This window comes from Parasteatoda tepidariorum, chromosome 10, assembly GCF_043381705.1.
Source record: "Parasteatoda tepidariorum isolate YZ-2023 chromosome 10, CAS_Ptep_4.0, whole genome shotgun sequence".
In the NCBI taxonomy this organism is placed as follows: Eukaryota; Metazoa; Arthropoda; class Arachnida; order Araneae; family Theridiidae; genus Parasteatoda; species Parasteatoda tepidariorum.
In genome coordinates this window covers 60,549,722-60,565,296 of record NC_092213.1, presented here as the reverse complement: position 1 = coordinate 60,565,296, position 15,575 = coordinate 60,549,722, and positions in this window count along the sequence as shown.

Here is a 15,575-nt window from a genome sequence, read left to right as displayed (position 1 = left end):
GTGTTAAATTTTCAAACTCCTAGAAATATTGGTCGTTCTACCTGTTTCAACGAGTGCAAACGAAAGATCCTTTTCGACTTTGCGCCGTTTGAAGACTTATTTACGCAACTCAACGGGAAATAATAGAATGAATGGATTGGCGCTCTTAAGCATTCATAGAAAATTTACCCCAGCTGTCGAAGACATTTTAAACGAACTTGCAAAAAAACCCCGTCGTTTGGATATTACAGTATAAATCAATAAATTTTTAGCGTGTTTGTATACTGGTTTAATTCCCTATTTGTTGGTAAGTCATTTTTTAGTTAAATTCATTGGTTTTCTATGGAATATTCACATTTATATGGTTATTATTTAGGTAGCTGTTACAGTATGAGTAGTTTTTTCTGGCTTGATTTATTCCTACTTTTTAATAAAAATGAAATATTTTACCTCTTATTATAAAAAAAATTATATTCTTAAACTTAAAAAATAAAAACAAAATTTAACTAAACAATGTTGTCTAAATAAAAAGTCAAAATTGTCTAGCTGTCTAAATTAGGGAAGCAATAGTGCTTTATTACATACTCGAATTTCTTTTAGTAATTTCTGAAAATTATGACCCCCCCCCCTTTGAAAAAATTCTGCGTACGCCACTGTTGGCGCTGCACACAAAAGTGCCGCGGCACAGTGATTGAGAATCACTGATCTAGTACATTCAAAGGGTATACCCAGTTAGTATGTAGTTTTCTTAAACAAATATCATGAATTAATGAAAAGTATGCTTAAAATTTACAAAAATACAAAATTTTAGCAGAATTTTGGAATAGAAATGTTTTTGAAAAATGAATATAATTTTAAAAAAGTCGTATATTTAAAATTCGATTCCTTAAGAATTATTCAACCGATTTCGCTTAAATTTCATATTTTGTCATGTAAAATTACATACAAAATTGTATACCTTACCATTCAAAATTTTTTCTACTGCTATTTAATACAATAACAAAAAATAATAAATATTCATAATTTTTTTTTTTACATAGAATTATCTTTGAATAAACGATTTATATAATTGTGTGCAAAAGTTTTCAATTCACTTAAAAATTTCTCGAGACATGGCGAAATATGCAAAAAATAAAATTAACATTAAGGGGTCCAACTTAGGATCGCTCTCCTTACCAAACTAAGGGGAAAATATTCTCCAGATTGCGGCTACCCCCTATATTTCAGGAGTCGGAAATCCGAATTCATCGAGAAAAAAAAGTATGTTTATACGGAGAAAGCACGTTTTTGTGTCTGATTTCGTAACTTAAAATATCACCTGCACTAATTAATTAGCCAATTTGAGGTCACCCTCTCGAACCATTTAAAATTGAGTCCTAAAACGCTAAGATCTGATCATTAGATCAAAAGTTATTCGGGTGTTTCCTTTTTTATTTATTTTTTTTTTGGTGGTGCACTGCACATGAATTTTAAGTGAAAAATTGCAACTTACTTAGAAAAAGAAAACCGTTTTATGTTCGGAAACAACAATTATTTTGAAGGAATCATCGGGGTTAGTGAGCCGCTGCGAGCAGAAGGCTTAGCCTTATATCTTCTAGTTATAATAATAATAAAGGAATGAATATAAAAATAACTTTTGCGTAGAACTAACTTTAGATGAACAAGTTTTTCTTGCGTGCAATAAGTTTAAATTTGCTCAAATCTGGTCAAAAAGTGGTTCAAATTTATTTAGTTAGAAAATATATAGATTATTTTTCTCAGACCTATTCTTTATCTTTTAACATATCGTTTCTCTGATATTTACAATGAATCAAATCACTATCTTTTCAGTCTGATTCTCACTGCTACGTCTATTGTTCGTAGCGGACACACGGGCTCTTTCAATAGCAATATACATTCACGCATGACGTCACATTATCAACAAACTTTTAAAAAAATATATAAGAAAACAAGACATAAAATAAAATAATAAAAAGAGGCCTGGAAAAATAAACCTCACGAAAGCTTTATTATTCTTTTATTTTTATTTATTTAGTTTTTTGTGGGATTAACAGTATTTTTTCCCCATTGTCATGTTTCTGAGACAGTTTGGTATCCGGGATAATTTTTTATTATATTCGATGTTTGCATTTTGAGCTGTCAGCAGAATTCGAATTAAACACATGAACCGTCGGTGTGTTAACCACGCTATGACTTTAAAAGTAATTATCAGATCTGAATACAATGTTTTTGGAAGGAGGTTATTTCTTTATTAAAGTTGAAGACCTTGTTTTAAGAATAGTCTGGACTTTTTCCCCGGATGAACAGAGAACCATTTTATAATTAAAAAAAATTAAAATAAAGAATAAGGTATTTTTCGAATTCAAAATAATTCGAACTGTTACGAGCGCGTGAATCCCTCATCTACAATGTTTTTGGGAAGATGAAACAAGTAAAGTATTTCTTTCTTAAAGAGAGAGATGCTGAAAGCATGATGAAGAAATCCACTTAAATTTTAGATTTAAGATTTTCGGAGTTTCTTTGTTTCATAAACTTTTGATGTCAGAGTCTCATTTCAGAGAAATAAAATTCGAACAATTGCAAGCAGAATCCCAAGAGTAACATACCCAACATATTGTAATTCTGAAATTGAAAATAAAGTTTGTGTGTTTTATATGTTCTAGGAAAAATGCCAATTTGCGTGCCCTAACTTCAAAAGATATGGAACAGTCCACTTCTTAGAGGAAGCCATCTTGGAGTTGAAGGATTGGCGTTGCAGGCTTGTTGTTTTGTAATCTTGTGCCCCGATATCAATATGATTACAGTCATCTGCAGAAACAGATTGCTTAAGATCGAAAGTTTTCAAAAGAGTACCAATGTATAAATCAGTGCCCAATTAAGCAATTTTTTTTAGATTTTTATGCATTTTCATCCAATTTTTTAGAAATTTCTTAAAAAGATATTAAATATTATTAAAGTAATAATAAAGTCTATCCAAACACATTTTTCCCAAATGATTTCCTAGAATTTTTGGTTGAAAATTCTAGCAAAACCTAGACCTAAACCTGAATGAAATTTTTTTATAGATATTTTAATTTTTTTAACAGGGCCAGGATAGCCTGGTTGGCGTTCTGCCCATGTCCAAGAGGTCGTGAGTTCGATCCCTACCAACCGAAGACTCCCTGTGTAGTAAATGATGACTGGAGCACGTTTAATCTGTCGGGTCACAAAGTTCACCATGTTCCCGTAACAACTCAATACCTCCATGGGTACGGAATAGGAGAGTGATCGTTCTCTAGTCCAGGTCAAAATTACGATTTGTAGATGAATGAATGGGTTCGCCCTATACGTATGGGTGTGGTAGAAGTTGTATTCTTGGCCATGGATATCGCCCCCAAAAAACAAAAACGCACCCTCTGCCTTAAATTCGCTTGGTTTCACCCAGGGCTAAAGAGAATAGAAGGGCTGGTTCACTCCTTTGAAGCATCTCTCGCCGCGCCGATTCTCCGACGTCACTCTAGTGACGTCACTTTGGCGCAAAGCTCGCACTTTTACTTCAAGAACGGAGCGTTTGGCCTTACTAGCTCTAACTAATATTGGATCATTTCTTTTTGCGAGATATTCTAAGACATTTGTTATTTTCTATAATGACTTTCCTCAGTTTTTGCAGTGAATTTACAAGAATTTAAAACTATTATCGAAATGCCAGTTTGCGCGATTGCAACTTGCAAAAATTCTGATATAAAAACAAAAGGAAAAAGTATAATTTTTCGCGTGTTCCCTAAAGTAAATGAACAACTATGTAAAGAATGGATTCCGAAATGACACAGTTAATATAAAACAGCAATACGTTTATTCTGTCGTAAAGAACTTTTATAAAAATTCATTATCTAAATAGAAACCGCCTCGTTACTTCATAAAGAAAGGCAGGTGAAAAGAATTAAAAAATAGATAAAGTCAAAGAAAATTAAAATGTAAGTAAAAAGTATAAATAAAATATATAGTATATAGTTGAAATTCTCCTAATTTCATAACATATTTTTTAATGTAGTTATTCTAAATATTTATGATTTTTTTTAAAAATTATATTCTCTTCAATTTAAATATCTATATATTATATCATCGTAAATTTAAATGTCTATAAACAATTGTAAAATTTCTGATGTCATTATGAACCTAAATTATTATTTTGTTTCAGTAATTAGCGTTTAAGGTCGATGTTTCCTAATGATTAAGTAAGAACAAATTGCCATTAACGAAATATTTTAAAATCAGGGATTCTAAATTTAACTTAACTTATCGTTATAAAAGTATATGTAGATAAAAAAAGTGTCGATATATGCCTTCATTTTTCTTAATAGTTAAAGTTAAAACTGAACTTTTTAAAATAATTAGTTACTTTTATCGTGTCATTTTCACCAACTAGCAAAACATTTTTATAAGTTTAAAATGGTATTTTTTTAATATAATAACCAAGAAAGTTTTTTTTGAACTATGTTTATGAACGGAAATAATGTGTTAATTACGTAAAGTTTGAAGGCTAATAACCAGAAAAAGTCTAACTTATTTTTACAAAGAGAAAGATGCAAAGTTATCATATCTTTGCGATCTCCGAGATCTGTGGACACAGTGACGTCATGAGGAGGGAAATCGTAGCTTCAGCTCTAAGAGCGGAGTGAACTAGCCCTTCTATTCTCTTTAGCCCTGGGTTTCACCAAGCAGACTTGCTGATATCGGCAAGTGGCATTGGAAATAACAACAACAAAAACATTTTTGTTAATAAACTAAAATGTCTGTGAAGCAGTTCTGTTATAACGTTTAAAGTGTTAAAAGATACGGCTTATAACTCTTTTGTTGCTAATTTGTTTTTTTAAAATAATATTTTTGTCTCTAAAAAATCTTTCATTTTTATTACTTTTGCCAAAACAACTCCAAAATTTCGATAAATAATGGAAGTGAAATCATAATCACTCAGTTATCATATGAAAATGAATAGACCTTGAATAGGGGAGACGTTATTACTGCGACTAAATTACTATTTTGATTCGCTATCTTATCATTTAGTATTAAAAAAAAGCAAACTAGCTAAAATTGTAACGCAAAGTTCATTACCTTGATCAATATAGAAGATTGTGAATTATTATCATTATCACACGTTTATACGTCAGTTAAATAGACAAAAAAAGGTTTAAAGCCGGAGATAAACAATAATAGTTGTGTAATATTTGCTTTTTTTATAAAAGAAATATTTCTATGTGTTAAAAATAATCAAAATTTATAATTTTTTTTTTACAAAGTTTTCTAAACTTAAAAAATTACCTGTTCTTTTAAAAGATAACTAAGATAAGATTTTGTTGAAAATTGAAAACATTTTACGCAAGTTATTTTCAAATTATGCTTACATAAGCTATACCAGATGAAAACTGAAATGTAAACATTTATTTGTTTAACTATATTATCATACACCGTACAGTTGTAATATATTTTTAAATATTTAATATTACACATAACAATGGTACGCCTGAGAAATATATCATGAAAATATTCTTAATTAATATTTCTTGCATTAAAAATTTCAAGAATAAAGAGCTTAAATAAACAGCTTAAAAATTAATAAGCTTTTAAAATAAAACTCTTGAAACGAGTAAAGAATTAAAACATGTCTACTTTTTAGTAAAATTTGTATTTTAACTGTCATTTTGTAAATTTAATTTCGGTTTTGAAATTTCAGAAATTGTACTATTTTTAGGGTAAACTGTCCGTATGTTGTATATTGGAAATAGGTTAAATTACTCTAAATCACAATCAATATCAGAAAAGTTTTTTTTCAATGTCAGTAACTAAAAATAGTTTGCCCTTCACTATTTTACAAGTTTGTTACTGTGTAATCATTTAAACTATAGTTGTTCTTTAACTCTATATAAAGATGATAAAACATATTTGGTGTTAAAGTATTTAATAGTATTTTTCTAGCTATTTTGTTCTCTCCAATTAAAAACGATTGCTGTATTAGCAAAAATCAAACTACTTCTAGTCAAGTGATTTTATTCTTTGTCAAATCTATTATCATTATTTTTGATACTGAAATAAAATCTTTTACACTCTTATGTGTAGAAAAGTTTAATTACTTCATCTGTCAAATACGTTACCGTATGTTGCCAATTGGCAGATTTGATTGATGGTAACATTATTTGGTAATTTTTATTAAATTAAGATTTTCCGCTTTCTGTCATTTACAAATAATAAAAGCCCAGTATAGTTCGTTCACCAGGAGTTGGCACTTGGCTCCACCTCCTCAGACGCAGAGTTCATTTCAGCGCGGGGGAGTAAGAGGAAAAACATCTCCACGCTTGAAATCGAGACACTCTTTAATGCGCGCCAAACACAAACAGTGAATTCTTTTTCAGTCACTTACTTCGCTTTATCATCAGTCATTATACCTTTCGTTACTCTATATAATTAACTATTTTATATTTAAAAACTTTTTCCCTGCAAAATATCTCCAAAAAGAATAAACAATTCAATAAAGAGAGAGAAATATCATCAAGTTTATGAAATAAAATGCAAATGTTCAAAATATGCACAGGAAGATTGCGAAATAAATATTTTTGTCATACGATCGCCAAATAGCAGCCTTGTTCACACAACGCCTCCTATAACTAAAAGCCTCCACTCGGTTTTTTATAGTTAGTCCGATCAAACCACTATGAAGGTAAACCAGTTTACAAAGGAGCCATCTCATAGAAAATCTATTAAAAATGAGAATGTGGTAGCAAATATATCTCTAAATTTTTTTTTATTTTATGAATATGATTGGTTTGTCCTATTTACTAGTCAACCACTAGATTCAATTTTCTGAAATATATATGATAAATTTCTCTCAATTACTTTTAAAATAGAATTTGGTTTCATGCGCACAATTGGTTCGGTTTTTAAATAATCTGAGCAGACTACTTCTAAAATACCGTGTGGAGGCTTTCTGATATAGGAGGTGATGGCTCACATCCTTCTCCCCAAAAAAGCGAAATAGTATCATCGGATACCACGTGATGAAGGCTCCTGGCCAACTCCTGGCGAACGAACTATACTCATGTTTTCTTTTTAACCTTTTCAATTCTTTTAACCACAGAACTTTAAGCCCCGAAATGAGGTGAAAATGTTCCACATAGAAACCATCCACAATATTCATCTTTCATTTTTAATACATGAGGAAGGTAATTTAAAAAAATCGACACGTTAGATGCCGAAAAAATCTTGCGAAAATCTGACCAGTCGATATTACTTCAGTAATTTCGAAAAAGTTTTTCTTTTCTGTCAAATTAAGGTAAGACCTTATAGGTAAATTTTTTTTAATAATGTAATTAAAATATTACCCATGGGATCAAACCTATTATGTTCTCTGGTCAAACCAATTATGTCATCTTGTAAAACCATTTATATAATCTGGACAAACCTATTATGTTCTTTGGTCAAACCTATTATATCCTCTGGTAAAACCTATTATGTTCTCGGGTAAAATCGGTCCCTTTTCTGCATGCGTTTTAATCGACGAATTTGCGAAAGCAATGCGTGGATCAATGTTCTAGATGAATACTGCCTTCTGTATGGATAAAACTTGTTGTTGCTGTTGCTAATTCCCATCTGGTCTGATGGGGTAAGACCAGATCAATAAATCCGTTGACATTAAGAAAATCCGAAACCAGAATGGGAGAGGAATGAATGTCGTTCCAGTCCAGCCCTAAACAGTTCAAGATATGTTCAAGATGTGTATAACAGTTCAAGATGTGGATAAAACTTACGGAATAAGTAAAACTACGGAAAATGTGAATAAAGTGAAGCCAAAGAATACATAAGTAAAATGAAGATACAGTGTATTTTATATTATAACCGTCGTTGAACAGCGGACCCAGTTTTTTTGGGTTCATGACTACTAACGTTCAACTCCGTAGCCTTGTAATTTTGAGCCCAATCCAGAAGACAAGGGAACTTCATGGATCAAGTATTGGGAGAAATCTGCCTTCGTGCAGGACTTTTTGATGGAACTAACTCTCATTTGCGTTACATGGAGAGGAAAAACATGAAAACTTCTCACGGTTAGCCTGACTGCAAGGGGACACTTACACATGATCCGTCTACCTCTGAGGATATTTTACGTCAGCTCTGTTTTCGATGCAAGCCGGATGCGGAATTCGTATTGACCAGCTATCGCTGGGATTCGAACCCGGTTCACCTTTTGGGAGGCTCAGTCCTCTGAGCCATCACGGCTCAGATGCAATGTATATAAATAAAGGGAAGCTACGAAATACGTGTACATGAAGTATTACGAAGCTATGGAATAAATATAAAAAATGAGGCACGTAAATTAAAATACGAGTATATAAATAACGAATACGAATACATAAATAAAGTGAGGCTGCGGGAAAGTAAGTGAATTGGAAACTACAATAACGCATCACATTTAAAACGTCAAGAGCATAAATTTATTATATCCAGATAGCATTGTTATGATTTTCTAAAAATGAATTTGGAAATTTGAAATAAGATTTCTAAAATTTTTACAGCTTCTGTAGGTTTTCAAATATTCAAAAATATCATATCGAACTGAAACTACAGAGAAACTATAATTTGCTCATAAACATTAGACTTAATGTTCAGTAGATTAATATTTATAAACAGTAGACTAATTTTGACAAACATCTGACTAATGTTTACAATTATTAGATTTATCGTTCCCTAAATAAATTTAACACTAAAAACTTATCGATATTTTTTATTTCTGAATTCCATTTTCTATATTTTTATGCGCACACAAATTTCTGATATTTCAAGAAAATGAAATATTGACAAAAAATCATATGTTTCAACAGTATAGAAAAAATTAAATTGACTAATGTTAACAGCTATTATAGACTTAATGTTTACTAACGAAACTTAGCGCTAAAAACTTTTCATACACNACATTACTGTTATGCATTTCATGCGCCCCACGTTTTTCGTTTTTCTAATTTCTTTTTAATTATTATTCTACAAAAACGTGGTTTTTAAAAATATTTTTTTAAATTCAATTCTATATTTTTATACGCGCATCGCACATTTTCTAATATTTTAACACAATGAAGTAGTGACTCAAATTCACGTTTTTTAGCAGTATTGAAAAAAATAAATAAATTGACTATTATTTACAGATATTAGACTTAAGGTTCACTAGTACTAGAACTAGCACTAAAACATTAGAAACAATGTGATATCTATTATTTTTAAATTAAATTATATATTTTTTATACGTGCATTAATTTCTGCTATTTGACTGGAACGAAATATTGACTGAAATTCACATGTTTCGGCAGTGAAAAAAAATATTTAACTGTAAATCTATTTACAGTAATTTTCCTTGTTTAACTTAAATTAAAAATATTTTTTTTAATTCACTAGTTTAATCTAATTTTATTCATGTTCTGATATTTTATTAGAACGTAATATTGACTAAAACTCACATGATTCCGAGCTGCAGAAAAAAATATTTATCCTTAAATCTGTTTTGAGACATTTACTTTATTTTATTTAAATTTAAAAAAATTAATTAACTTAAAAAATTAGTCCAGCAGTTTAATCTAATTTATTAGTATTTAAATTTTTATTTCAATTTCCTAAAAAGCCGTTTCATTATACAAATAATATAATTTATTCAAATTTACAAATACCCTAGTTTCTCCAGAGAAAGGCCAAGTTAAACATCCCAAGTTCAGATCTTAAGGTAATGGAAAGTAATTCTTTCAATATGCCTGTCCTTCGCGGCCCTGCAAAAGAGTAGTTCATTCAATCTGTTTTGAGTCATTTGCTTTATTTAATTTAAATTTAAAAAAAATTAATTTACTTAAAAAATTATTTCAGCAGTTTAATCTAATTTGTTAATATTGAATTTTTTTTCAATTTTCTAAAAAGCCGTTTGATTACAAGTAATATAATTTATTCAAATTTACGATACCCTAGTTTCTCCAGAGAAAGGCCAAGTTAAACATCCCAAGTTCAGATCTTAAGGTAATGGAAAGTAATTCTTTCAATATGCCTGTCCCTCGCGGCCTTGTAAAAGAGTAATTCATCCACAACAGAATATTACCTTGAGTATTGGGCAACAAAAGAGTAAAAAACCACTAATTCACCGACTTAAAGTGGGACGTGTTTCCAACAAGTTTAAGTGAGAACTTTTCTTTGTTCTCAACTTATACATGAAACTTAGATCAAAGTTGTACCCCGAAGAGGTGTCCCATTTAATTCGATACGAAAACTTGAAAAAAAAAAAGATAAATATTTATTTACTTTTAAAACTGAACGTAGAATATGCTTGCGTTATTATAGCAGGTATTTCATAAATTTTTAAAAATTCTGATTTTATTTCTAGTTTATCGTTAAACTAAACATTAATTTATTAGTTTTTTCCTTGTTGAGAATGCAGGATGATTAGGGAACATTTTTAAATTTAAAAAAAAAAGAAGAAAAAAAAAGAACATTTGTAATTTTTATTTATTTTCAACTTACTTTTAAAATTGAAATAATCTTAAAAAGTAATTCTGTCTTTTTCTAAAACTTTTATTAAAAACTGCACTTTATTTATTTATTTTTTCTTAAAATGCAGAATAATTAGAAAACATTTTATTATTACTATTTTTTTTTAGCTTGAAAAAGATAAATTTTTAATTTTTAAAATAAAATATGCTATTTATTTTTCGTTTTATGCAGATGTTTGGTCATTAAAAAAAAAAAAAATCTCAAAAAAAGTGTCAGAATAAGCGAGTACCTATCCAGTTTCCGCTAGTTAAAATTCAATTTACTACCGGAACGAATCTTATTCCGAAGCTCAGTTCCTCAACTATTACGCTATCTTTGACTCTAATAATTAATAAAAGTATCACTGTAACACATTAATTGAATTGTAATATATTTATTACAAATTTATAACGCTAAACAATCAATTAAAGGTAGCAATACTAATTTATTTAATATGTATCTTTCGACTACTAAGATTTCATTTTATTTAATAACCGACATAACTGGCGTGATACAGCCGATCTCATTCTGAGTTGACGACCATCAATGTTCAAATCCATAGCTTTGTAATTTTGAATCTAACCCAGAAGACAAGGGAACTGGATCAAGAATTGGGACTTACTAGCCTTCGCGGTGAACTTCTTAATGTAACTAACCCGCATTTGTTTTACACGGAGAGGGAAAGCCTCTCACATTTAGGCTGACTGCAAGCATATTTCACGTCAGCACTGTGGTCGGGGCCAGCTGGGAGCAAATTCCGTATCAACCAACCACCGCTAGGATTCGAACATGAGTAGTCTTCCCCCAAGATCCGCCACATCTGATATTGTAGTTTTTTTTATATATATAACCGTCTTTGATCAGCCGACCCAATTTTATGGGTTAACGACTACTAATGTTCAACTCCGTAGCCTTGTAATTTTGAACCCAAGCCAGAAGACAACGGAACTCCTGGATCGAGTATTGGGAGAAATTTGCCTTCGTAGAGGACTTATTGATGGAGCTAACCCGCATTTGCGTTACATGGAAAGGAAGATCACGAGAATCTCCCACGGTTAGCCTGATGGCAAGGGGGCTCTAACTCATGATCGTCTACCGCTGAGGATATTTAATCTCAGCACTGTGGTCGGTGCAAGCCAGATGCGGAATTCGTATCGACTGGGATTTGAACCCGGTTCGCCTCATTGGAAGGCGAATTCTCTATCCTCTGAGCCATCCCAGCTTGATATTGTAGTTTTGGGACTTGGAATATGCAAATTCGATTACTAGATTAAAAGTCATCCAGAGTAAATTGTTTTTATTTTCAGCCATTAATTAACGACGCCATTTTTTCCCACAATTGTTTTGTCAATTTTTCTTTTCTATGAATTCAATGTGTGAATATAAAAAATGTTCACTTTATTAAGCAAATATTTTTATTATACTTAAAAAAAATCCAAGGCTGAAGCATTTTCTCGGAAACCCAACCAACCAAACTATAGTCTTAAATAATAAGCATCACTTATAAAAAATATGTTTTAACTTTAGAAACTAAAATTATCAGGGGCTTCTCCGTTTGATCCGAAACCCTGAAGATGGAAAAAAGAAACACTTTCTTTTACCTTGATCCTCTTTCTTAAGCTTTAAAAAAATATTTATTTAAGAAATGTATTTGAGAACAAAAAACTTTGCTTGACACATCAATCGAAATAATGTTCTTGTGATGACAATATGTTTATTGCAGGCGCATGCTGAAAGATCCTTGAAACTTCTATCGTTTATAGTTGCTCGGCAAATAAATTTCCAGACAAGAGACAATATTTAACTTTTCATCAATGGAGAATATTGAATGAATGCTTGTTTCGAAGAGAACAATTTTACGAACGACAATGGGGAGTTTTGATATTAGAGTGAAAAAAAAAATAAAACACTTATAATTGTAAATTAATTGTTTTAAACACGCAACCTTCAACTACAGAGATTGTTTTAAGGTGACTGTTAAAAACGGGGTTTATCACGAGCGTTGATAAAACGCGTCTTTTTTTCCCGCGTTTTCCCTAAGCATTAGTTATTAAAATTAAAATATAGGTTTAAATTATTGCATTAGTTATTAAAATTAAAATATTGGTTTAAATTATTGCATTAGTTATTAAAATTAAAATATAGGTTTAAATTATTGCATTAGTTATTAAAAATAAAATATAGGTTTAAATTATTGCATTAGTTATTAAAATTAAAATATAGGTTTGAATTATTGCATTAGTTATTAAAATTAAAATATAGGTTTAAATTATTGCATTGGTTATTAAAATAAAAATAAAGGCTTAAATTACTGCATAAGTTATTAAAATTAAAATATAGGTTTAAATTATTGCATTAGTTATTAAAATTAAAATATAGGTTTAAATTATTGCATTGGTTATTAAAATTAAAATAAAGGTTTAAATTATTGCATTAGTTATTAAAATTAAAATATAGGTTTAAATTATTATGTTACCTGTGTAAAGTACTAAGCATAATTTAAGCAAAATTATAGAACAATCAGTTTGTTTATATGAGCTGCTCTTATTTTGTTGTTTGTGATTGTAAGAACGCGGATTATCACAAGCATGTTAATCAATAGTTTTATCATCAAAATAACTATTAATCATTAGCTATTGAAGCAATGTGGAAATTTTTCTTATGAATTCTTTTGTTTACATGAACAGTTAGCATTTTGTTGTTTGCAATGTGTTGTTGGTGTGAGTGCAAAAACGGATTTTATCACGAGCGTTGTTAAAACACATCTCTCTCCCGGGGGCCTCCCTGGCCGAGCGGTATCGCCGGTCCAAACGCTCTGTTAAGCGTGGAGGTAGCGGGTTCGAACAATACCTCCTAGAAGAAGGAAGGCCTCAGCACGGATCAATTTAGTAGTCCGATGTGACGAAGTTAACTGCGCAGTTGATGAAAAATAAGAAAGATGTCATTACTTTCGGGGTACTAAGCTGCGCAGTGGTTGAAAATACGAAATATGTCATTACGTTTGGACTACTAAAGGATATTTATGGTAACCCGTGCAGAGGCCTACTCTTTTCTAGGAGGTGTTGGTTCGAATCCCGCCGTAACCCTGGATGTATTCTTTGTGATGTCTTTCTCTGAATTGTTCTATCTGTATTTTCTACTTGAAACTGACTTATAAGCCTATATTGAGCACACAAGTCAGCAAATGTATGTAATCTCAATAAAATAAATTCCCCTCCGCAGAGGATCAAAATTGTGATGGCATGTCTTCGGATCATCCTCCGGGATGTTTCCCAGACCGTCGCCAATAGCCCATTGTGCAGCTCTAGTGCGACGTAAATTAACAACAACAGCAACAACAATAAAATAAAAAATCTCTCTCCCGCGTTAACAATTAAACGTTAGTTATTAAAATTAAAATATAAGTTTAAATTATTATGTTACCTGCGTAAAGTACTAAACATAATTTAAACAAAATTATAGAACAATCAGTTTGTTTATATGAGCTGCTCTTATTTTGTTGTTTGTGACAGTAAGGACGCGGATTATCACAAGCATGCTAAGCAGCAGTTTTATCTTTAAAATAAGTTTGAATCTATTAAAACAATGTGGAAGAAATAGTTCGGAATTTTTTTGCTTATATGAACCGTTCCATTAGGTAGTTTATTATTTGTGATTGTAAAAACGGGGTTTATCACGAGCATCTTAACGAGTAGTTTCATAAGTATGTAGTCTTTAGCTATTAAAGCGGTGTGGAAGAGATTTTTAGGAATTTTTCATACTGCATTATCATTTTCTGGATACTTTTCAACTACAAATTTTTATTCTAGGTTGCATTTTTATGACTGACCTGTGTAGGTGTTAGGGAACTGCCCTTGCATCAGAAAGGTTCTGGGTTCGAATCCCGGCCTATCTGTCCTTACTGTGGGAGCAACGTTGGCCCACCTAATATGGTGCTCCTGAAAGAATGGCCAACAAATCTGACCTTCAGGTGTTTGTCTGACCTAGGTCATTATCCAGGTGGGCATTGGAAGAAAAAAAAACTTGTGAATTTGAGTATTTTTTTAAAATTTTTTTTTAAATATATTCAACTAGGGAGTTTTAGCATCTACCCTCTGCGCTCGCTAACCCTCTAAACTGCTTTCGAAATTCCTGACGGAATGCTTAGAGCTCACTTCGTTTGCTTATTGTATAATTATGTGATTAAATATAGCTTTGAATATACCTTTTTATGTTTTTACAGGGAAGTTCTACATGCAGGCAGCAAATAAACTCTGAGAAAGCTGTTTTTTTCAAGAATTTCATTGAATTTACATAGATTTCGATGTAATTTAGATACATTTCAATGCTATTTGAAAATTATTTTTGGAACAAATATTTCATAGAACACACAATTATTTTTTATATGCCCAATAATAGTCTCTATACACAAATAAAAACTTCAGTGTCTGAATATGCAACCGTATTTCGTTCTTTATTTCAACATAAACACACAACTTTTATAAAGACCAAAGAAAAGATTAGAAAATGAAAAATATAGTTACAAAGTATATAAAAAGGAAGTTAAAAAAAGGAGGATGTACTAGAGTAAAAATAAAAATTTTAAGTTGAATCAACGAGCAACGAATGTCCGTATTGTAATTTATTTTGAGACTTTTTTTCGAGCTTCACGAATTTTGATGAGGTGAGGCGGTAAACAATTTAATTAGCAGGCGAAACGTTATTGTATTTAGTAAATAAAGCTATTTAAAATTATAAGGATTGCGTAAATTTGACTTGGTAATAAAAAAACTTTAATTTTTTACTGAACAATTAGCAGCTTACGGCGGCCAGTTGTACAACCTATACGAGTTTTCCGTTTCGTTAAAATTTAAAAAAATTGCAAAATACAATTTAAAAAAATGCACAAAAAGAAAGTGTATTTAAATTTTTTTCTTATTTTTCTTTAAACTGAAAAACGAAATATCCGATCGTATTTTGATACAAAATTTATGTTTATTTATAATAAATTCTTGGATATCGTAGTTTAAAAGGCATAGCTGGATCAAGGAAAAGTGATTTTTCTAAATTATTTTGTCAAAAATGAAAACAGA